Source organism: Papilio polytes, unplaced genomic scaffold (genome assembly GCF_000836215.1).
Source record: "Papilio polytes unplaced genomic scaffold, Ppol_1.0 DF821845.1, whole genome shotgun sequence".
Taxonomy (NCBI): domain Eukaryota; kingdom Metazoa; phylum Arthropoda; class Insecta; order Lepidoptera; family Papilionidae; genus Papilio; species Papilio polytes.
This window is the reverse complement of record NW_013527359.1, coordinates 3,096,749-3,107,181: the sequence shown is the minus strand read 5'-3', so window position 1 is coordinate 3,107,181 and position 10,433 is coordinate 3,096,749.

The window sequence follows — 10,433 nt, the reverse complement described above, 5'->3', positions numbered from 1 at the left end:
AGGGGAAGTGGAGTTGACGGTGGAGGAGATGCATAGGAAGGGGACATATCCTCTTTATATGCGTCTCCTCCTCCGTCGTATAAGGGTAGGCAACGCATCTGCAATTGCGGATGTCTATGGGCAGCGGTCGCTTCGCCATTTTGGCGGATTCAAGTGGCCGCTTGATCGTTTGCCACCTTATGTTATATAAAAAAAAAAGCATTAAAAGAAACAAGACATTGTAACTAAACTAGCTTTCGTCCGCGATTCCGGTCGCGTAGTATTAAAAAAAAGTAAAAACCTTACGTGTTCTTCCAGACTATCTTCTACATGTTTATGAAAATTGGTTGAGTATAACGATTTAGGCTACAAAACTGCAACAAAAATACGTACATCTAAATTTTCGCGTTTGTTATATTAGTAAGATTCAACATTGTTTTGTAAGTACAAGACAAACACAGTGGACAGTTAAATTAGGCTTATCAGTATAACAAAAGGTACACATAATATAGTAACACCTGTACAGCTAACAAGTCAAAGTGATAAGAGATATACCAAAACCGATGCATGATATCACTGTTATCTCGAGATACGGATGCGAGGATATCAGTGTTGTGCGCACGATCACGTAAATGACGTAAGCAAATAAACGCACGGAAACATAATTTTAAACAAGCAAATTTGAGAAGATAAACATTAATTTACAAAAAAACAACAGTACGAAAGATTTAACATGTTTTCGATAAAACATAGTCTTAAAAGAAGTAATAAACCACACTGTAGTTTGATTTTGAATTTACTTAAATTATTGTTTACGTACTAAAGGGTTAAAACAATCCTAAAAACAATCCAATTTTTATAAAAGTAGACCTCTAAAATTTAAATTTCTTCAAAACATATTATACGTCATATGCATTACTTCTTCTTAAGGTGCCTCTCCGACTAGCGAAAGTTGGCGGTCAGTTCTCCAAATTTCACTCTTATACTTGCTAGGCAAAATAGTTGGGTGGCACTCGCAATTCCTGTCCATTCTGGGATGTTGCGTAACTAATGATTTTACACGCTTATGATATGACCTAGCACAGTTAAGATAACTAACAATGTTTAACTTAATCGCTTGGCCACGAAAAATAACTGACAACCTTACAAAAGTGAGATCACTCCACTGTTTACATTTCGATTGAAGCGTGCGTGATGAGAGGCTAGGACTTCTGTGTCACGATTGCAACTTGTAGCTTAATTATGGTATATTTTATGTTTTGTATTACTCACTTTAAAATAAATAAGCTTAATAGGCTCTAGGCTGTCGAACACGTAAAAAAGATAACCAATAGGTTACAAAAGTACTTAGGTAGCTACTTTGTAATAGCATAATGCAAACCGTTATTACCAAGGTTACCTTTTAGTGTAAATCAATTGTTAAACGACAAGCTGCATTGATCGTTAAAACAGTGGCGTAGTCCCTGTGCACAAGGCTACGCTAATCTACTATTTTAGTCTCCAAGCGACTTACGTATTACAATAGAGATTCAAACAAATGTACGTGTCGCAGTGTATGAGATTGCAGATTTGCGTAGATTTGCGAACGAAGGAACAGTTAAATAGAATTATACTAATATTTAAAATGTGAAAGTTTAGGTGTATGGATGTTTGTTACAGTTTGTAGCCTAAAAGGCTGGACGAATTTGGATACAATTTGGCATAGACGTAGAGGATAGTCTGGAGGAACACGTAGACTACTCAGTTTAGCTTTTTTAAATTCCAGGCGGATGAAGTCACGGGCGAAAGCTAGTTTAGAATAATGTCCACAGCCAAGCAGATATTTAGAAGCGTGATAACAGCTATTGATATTTGCAAAAACAAATGTTTCTGGTAATTCATTACGCAAATGGTATTAATTACTAGAGTGTTACGCTATTGGATTTCCGCACGCGATGCTTTATCAATATTTGACCTTTTACTTGACACGTTAATACCCTGAAAAAGACATTAAAATTGTTCATAGATCCTTTTTACATCATAATTTGACAAAGGAGTAACTGGCCATCTGAATTAGCTGAAGACTTTAAAGCAAGGTTGTATGCAATTCGTCAAGTAAATAAGACAGTCACTGTTCCAAGTATTATATCCGACATTAGTCAATAACTTTTGTGTGTATTGTGCTTTCTGTCTCTGACATTAAGTCCATCGGAATTTATTTTCTATTAAACAATAAATTTCATAACCATATAAATGTATCCATTCTTTATATTAGAAATGTATGAAGAGTCATTAATTGAAAATGTTTTAATATTAATTACTTTGTTCTACTTAGAATGTTGGAAAATACTAAAGTTTTTTGAAAGGTAAATATTTTATGAATAGGTATGAAGACAAGCAAAGAATTTTAATCAAGGACTAATTATTTAATACTCCATGGAGTGTGAATGGCGCAGTTTTTACTTGACTACCGTGACTTGAGTACAAATTTCCATTAGCCATTAAAGATGACCAATAGCTAGAGTGACTTCCATTTATGGATTTCTTAGGATAAGAGTTAGGTTTCCAAACATAATTTAATCTACAGACTTATCTAGCAATCGAACCTTATTTTGGTACGAAAACTATAAGTATATGAGAGTTAATTTCCCTTAGCAAAATAAAAAAAATAAGTGGATTTATGATACAATAATATAATAAATATTTTACATGTATAGAATAAAATACGAAGCATAATGTTGTGGTTTATTTGTTTTTTTTTTCAGACTGTCCATTAACTTAAATCAACGTGGTGTCTCTACAAATCATGTTGGACGTGCGCCGTTCGTAAGTAGGAAACCTGAACGTATTCCTCACGATCCACGGTTTATAATTAACGGCCGTGATGCGGCCCTGATGATAAGTGCCACTTAAACTATAGTCATGATACAAATTATTATTATTACAAATAAAATACTCAGACACGAATTAATGAGATTTACTACGCTTGTAAGTTCCGTCCTAAAGCACACAATCAAATAAATGAAAAGAGATCGTGTGCAAGGATGTGTATGATGGTTTAATATTCAATAAGATGTATACATAATTTATTATTTATGAATCATAATTATTTTATCTTACTAATATTATAAATGCGAAAGTTTATATGGATGTTTGTTAGAGTTTGTAGCATTAACTGCTGAACGGATCTCGATAAAATTTGATATAATAAAGAGGATAGTCTGGATAAACACATAGGCTACTTACTTCTTTTTTAACTCCACGCGGACGGAGTTGCGGGCGTAAGCTAATTTGCTGTAAAATTTAAATAATGTCGAAACTCTCACGTATATTAGGCTCATTCGTTGTTACGTTGCCTAACGTTTAGATGTGCAATTTAATTGTCATATTATGTTGATTTTATTACTTATGTAGTAATCTGCAGTTCAGTTTTTATAACAGCGTCGACAGCTTCAAATCATTTCACTTGTTTATGTGTTTGTGTTAGTCTGTTATATTAATTTATCTTATATTTCGGATATAATAGTCTTTAATTGAAATCGAAATAGGGCTTAAAGTTACATAGCGTTAGATGATGTTTTCTATATTTAAATGGTACTCGTTTGGATAGTTCTACCTCAGCAAAGAAAGAAAAACAAATGGCTTTAATTATGATAACTGTTCTACATGAGTATTGAATTTGAAAATAGAATCATTACGGGGCCTGTCCCACCACTAGCTAATTAAGGCTGAGATATCTTAAAAAGACGTAACTGTCATTTAAGGGAACAATATCCGATATTTTGTTGGATTGTTATCAGATAATTTATAATTTGGTGAGACATACCCTTAACATTATGGACTAGTAAACACTTCAAATGGAATAAGTGAATGTGATATAAACAAACTTTAATATTTATTTAATAATCTATTTACTATAGATTTTGGTGCATTCAATTATCTAAATTTATTTCATCATCTGGAGCACTTCTGTCATTGAAATGTAATTAACAATATATCACCTTTAAATCATTATAATGAACTAGACACACGTTAAAGTGCTACATTGCTTGCAATTGTAGGAACATTGTTATCTAAAATTCAATATAGCTTCCCCATTGCATTGTCAAATGGAGAAGCATTATTGATCACAGAGCGTAGCCAAACGGCAAAAAACCTCGCCCACACAAACTAGTGCGCATAAAAAAAGTTATGGCGCCACACCCGCTATGTCATATTGAGTAGTTTATTCAAATCTCGAATTGAACAGCAAAAAAAATTGTCCAGTTAGAAGCCGGACAACGAACCTCCAAATGGGAACACGGCGCAAAAACATCTAAAGGAAATGCAACTTTTACAGAAGTGTAGTGTTGCCAGAGATTAAAAAGATATACAGAGTGGGTATATCTGATACTTCACTTGAAATGTTTTTTACATAATCTCACTAGCGCTACCTGGTGTGCGATAATCAAGAACACAAACAAACAAATAATTCAAACAATGAGAAGCGTCTAACGATGTTACCGTACAAAGTTACCGGTGAAAAAACATCGTTCCCTATGTCTAGTCTATATATTTTTAAATGTCTCTGAGTGTAGTAAAACTCTTAAAGGGATGAAAATAAATTTAACTGTACATTTTTTATTAGCTTAACTAGTGAATATTAACAGGATTTTACTTTCATAATCAGAAAGATAGGAGAGTTCAGCAAAAGTGAATAAAGAAACCGCAAGTTTATTGCCCTATTGTAATAGTCTTCACTAAGATATACAAAACGCAACATTATGTATAGTGTATGTAAATAAAAGAACAAGACGACTGTTTTGAAATAGTGAACGGCGGTACATTGTGATCTCCTTCATATTTGATTTTAATCGCAGTGATTACCGCGCCGAGTGAACTGTTACTTATTGCTAACTCGATTGCTTCTCGTTACGCCAAATTTAGGTTAAAGCACTAATAGCATTGGATTAATTTAATAAATTGCTACAGTTATGGAATGGTCTTAAGGTTTAGTCGGTTTAACAATTAAGTGTTACTTAGTACTACTAAATTTATGATTTTATACACTGTTATTTTAGTGAAAATTTAGGTTGTTTAAGAGCATATTAGAAAAATAATGGATCGTCTGATAGGAGATTGTCGCAAAGTGACTTATTAGGAGAAGAATGTTATCAGAATAAGATTAAATTATATACAGCCGAATACAGAAACGACATTAAAATATTTAGCGTTTTTAACTATAAGGCCACATTTAAACTCACAACTTAAAATTTTTACGTCGCTCAGATTTAAAGCGGCGGTTACGAAACAAAATTGTTAAAAATTGAAATTAATTTTTATTCGGCTGATAGAGATTTCCCAACCTAGGAATCCTTATTCCTTAGGCTAAGAAAATATATATAAGAGATGTTTGGTCCAATATTGATTCAATCTTTTTAATCAAGGAGTATGTACAACTTACTTACTGTCCCACCACTGGCTGATAGAGGCTCGGATAGCTTAGAAATCACATCACTGTCAGATAAGGTAACAAAATCCGATATTTCCATATTTACGCGTTTGATTGTTATCACACAATTTACAGTTTGGTGAGACAGGCCCTAAAAGAAATAGTCAAAATTTCACCGACGACTGCGTTTCAAATTCTATTGTGTTAAATATTGTTGATAAATAAACCAACATTGTTTCATTTACGTGTACATACTAAAATGTTAGGTCACATTTTGAAACGTCTCAACACGATAATGAGGAACAAGAGATGTAACCGATGTTGTAACATAAAACCTCTTTCGTGCTTAGTTGCTAGTGAAAGTGTCATACTGAAATCGTAACTTATATGCTATCGAACTCTGAAAGTGATTGTTAAGTCAAAAATGTGAACATACTTAGTGCATATTTGTCTTACAATGACCTGGTTTTTAAGCATTTTTATGTACTTAAATACATTTCAATATGTAATCTAGTTCTTAAATGATTAAAGAGTAAGTAGGGTGAATAGGGTCCAATAAACAGTCAATTGTTTTGTCAAATTTTACGTATTTAAATTAGGCTTTTCTTTTCATTACATTTATAATGTTTATTGAATTTCTGGATCTAAATTGACAAAAAACGATCGTTTACCTGACGCTTTAAAAGTTAGAAGTCTTAGGAAACGCTTAACATGTACTGTCTAATAAATTCCTCTGTCAGCCTATCAATTCACACCAACAACTATTTTGATTTCACGTTTACTATACTCTACAATGTTTCATCACGTTTCAAAAACTGATATGTTCATGCATAAGTAAAACAGATTTATTTGCATTTAGCCTTTGTTTAGTTTTACTGTACTGTCAAGAAACCTTTTGATTTTATTGTCTATAATTGATTTTTTTATAACGTTAAGGTGGCAAACGAGCAAACGGTCACCTGTATCCACCGAAATGGAAAGCGACCACTGCCCATAAACAACCGCAATTCCAGACACGTCGCCTACCCTTAATCGACGGAGGAGACGCACATAAAGAGGACATTTTCCCTCCCTATGCGTCTCCTCCACCGTCAAATTCACTTTTCCTTCCCATCCTTTCCTTTAAGAAACGGGTGGAAAGGGAAAGGGACTAAAATTAGGCCTCTGGCACCACACTCATAAGACGAAACGCGGAATTGCTTCCACTTTAAATGGTAATTAATTATTTCCCAAAACATTTCATTATCATGTGCTCAAACGTCCTCATTGAGGGGCCCGGAGCTATTTTTTTCTCGGTGGGAAAATGCATTTACGCATCCCCCCCATTATCGAGAGAGGACGCATGGTGGGAGCATGCAATGCATGTGACGGGGTTATGTGGGACTCGCTGACCAAGAAGTGGCCGGAATACCCACTAAAAACCCAGCGGTGGTCACGGGCCTGGAGCGTACTTTAAGCAATGGATGATTATGATAGCCCATAGTGAGAAGTTTGAGTCCACATTGGTCCTGTGCAGGTTGGTTTACTTCACACATAACAAAACACAATCGTATAAATACCCTAATTACATACATTAGATGTATTGGGCAATATGGACAAGAAATTATCGAGAATTCAAGATATTTTTTTTGCGTAATGTACAAATATTACATATCTAGTGTTTTGCATGCAAAGTATGTCACCATACTCAAGTTTCTTATTTACACGTGCCTGTGATTTCGTATTGTTTTTATAATTAATTAAAGATGATTATACTTTGAAATGTCGAAATGTTTAGCACCTGTGTATTTATGGAACCGGTAGAAGCATATATGAAACTTATAACAATCTCAAGTTATTCTAAAGCAACTTTGTAATTTGAAATATGAAATAGGGAGAGATAAAAGCGATCTTTAATAAAACTTGATTTAGTTACTGTTTAAAAGTTTACGACGCTATATAAGTTGATTACAATTATTACAGAGATTGAGAAATTACATAACCCATATATTACTCTTTACAGACGTTTTGCCGATTTTTGTTTATATCATAAGGTGGCAAACGAGCAAGCGGCCACCTGAATGACATTCGCAATAGCAGATGCGTTGCCTACCCTTAAAGGACGTTGGAGGAAACGCACATAAAGAGGATATTTCTCCTTCCTATGCGTCTCCTCCAGCGCCAGATCCACGAAAAGAGACTAAAGTTGGGCCTCCGACACCACACTCATCAGAAGAAACGCGGAATTTCACCCACTTCACGCCTGTCTTCTGTGTGGTCGTGGTATTGCACCGGGCGAGCCCGCCCCTTCGTCAAAGATCTTAAACCACTGTTAAATGGTCTCTGGTCTAATGACGTCACGCACTGACGGTACTAAGTTGACGAGTGCGGGAAACGGTAAGCAGGAGTGGGAGTCATCGACAATCCTGCGTACGGCTAGTGTTATTTTTTATTTCTGACTTCATGTCGTATAATAACAAATTTAAGTAAATAACTGCGTGAGTATCAGTTTACATAAACACAGCACGATAATGTATTCTATTAGTACACGAGGCGAGTATCCAAAGCTATAGGAAATCAAATAATTTTAATTTTATTTACCACTTAAAGAAAACCTTGTAGAGTACACCTTAGCTCATTATTAGGTTGAAGATATTTACTTCCTATAAACATGGCTCTTAATGATTAAGCAAATATTGTATTGGTTTTACGATAATTTATTAAAACACCGATAATATTGCAAAATATGTCGTGTCCATATTGATCGATTGCCTAATGTTTTCGACACTTATGTAGATTTAGGCCTCTTCTGGTAATAAAACTATATAGAAATCGATGAAATTAAATTTAAATTTTTATCGATACCGTTCTAACCTTTACATTCTTTTTGTTAAGATTTAAACAACTAATTAGGTCTTTTATAAGCGGTAATACTAAGTACGTTATATTTATTCTGCATTTTATTTTTTCTATTTCAGTTCCCAGGCAAAGTTTAATCGGATTACTAGGAATGTATTTAAGAAACGGAACCTTTCAATCATCGATATCTTTAAGCGTATGACTTATAGTATATCTTCTGCTAAGATATGTGAACCAAAGCTTGCAAAAAACTACACTAATATAATAAAGCGTATACACACACGACTTCGTGGCGTAGGATGTCAGCAATCACAGCACATTTTTAAATAATTCTTTCATTAATGAAAAGCTCTACACTTACGACACGCTTTAGGCTATATATTTTCACGCTATTAAAGTTAAGGTGTAAATAGATTGGTATAAACCTTCATTTGGGAAAGGGATCATAAACTACAAGTTGCCAACATTAAGTAAGTAAGGTTATTATGGTAACGGTAATTTTGAAATTTAATAAAGCTTTTACAATGCGGACGAAGCCGCACGGGAACAGCTAGTAATGATATAAAATTATTCATAAAGCTATGACACTAATGAAAGATCCTGCCGGCCATTTTAAAGATAACAAAATCCTGTACGTTAATGCAGAGAAGAATTATTCATACAGATTTGTTTAATAAAAAAAAGAAAATCCCGCACATTCACATAACGTACTTATTCTTTGTTAGGGAGCTTCTCTACAGATATTTACTTAAGAAGTAACTATAAAATTTCACAAATTAAATGACCTCAAATCATTTCGAACTCAGTGTCATCTATACTTGTAAATTATTAACAAGCATAATAAGATTCCTCTGATAATCACACATAAGTACTTATTATTATAAATACGAAACTTTGAATGAATAATTGTGCCATCATACTCTGGAATAACTGTAAAGCTACTTACAAAGTTTTTTTTTTAATTCCGTGGAGATGAAGTCGCGGGCCCAAAATCTTGTTTCTAATGTCACTTTAATCTCGTTGTCTTTTGTCATTCTAAAAGTCATCGTTCAGTTGTTTTAAACAAGTGCGACTAGAAATGAATTTGATTTAAATTAATAAACTACGAACTATTAACCACCCGACATGCGAACAACCAATTCTACAATAGTTATTTTAATGCAAATTACTTCAACAGTTATATTCTGAATAATCTAAGATGAATAATAAGCTTTAACGCGACCAAATCAATCACCGCATACCGAGCATGACAAGTTATTTTTTTTTATAAAAAGTAGCGTTGGGAATTTTGTGGCCAGCTACATTTATAGTAATTTAGATTTGTTATCTACATTAAGAGCACAGACTAAAAAAAAGTAAATTCCATCAGTGCTTATTATCCGGTGTGAGATGTAACACAAGAGTAAATTAGGTATTGAGTAAGTTAACTGTACTTAATGAAAATTTAAGTAATGTCGAATAACATGATGTTTTGTAATGAGGCGCCTATTTGTTAGTTCGGTTGATATTAATACTATAGTTTTAGCAATTACTTAAGAGGTCTACTTAACGAGTTCTGAGAGTTAATTTTAATAGTTTAATGTACTGTTAAGGAGAAAAATATTTTTAAATTATATTATCTTTAACCATAAAGCTTTCGAACCGTAGGTCGAATGGATTACTTATTATGGATAATATTTTAATAATAATAAAATGAGTAGTATAATTTTTCTTCTAAAATCTTGGAGCACATCTCTATTTTTATCCGTAGAACGCCTTTAAAAAGAGCGGTTCATTCAGTAATAATAAATGTAGGCGCTTAAAGACTGAATCCATGTATTATAATCGTTTTAGTGCTAAATATGAACGTACCAACTCCATGTAACTAAACTAAATATTGAATTAAATAACATTATTTTATTTACGATATACCTCTGTATTAGCCAAATCAAGTCTAAGCATAAACATCAGTTAAAATAGATTCAATAATGCACTCGAGGAATGTTCTTGGATAAAATGTCGACTGAAAATGTAGTAAAAACGTACTTATTAAAATAAACCATTTGTAACATAAAAAGTATGTTTTGGAAGTGATTCCGAGTCAATATATCTAGACTCTGTTTCAATTTGTTTACGGTTTTTTTGTTATACAGAATATTATTACGGACTAAGTTTATAATTTGCCATAAGTACTTATATTGATTACTTTCTTATCAAAGCAAAGAGA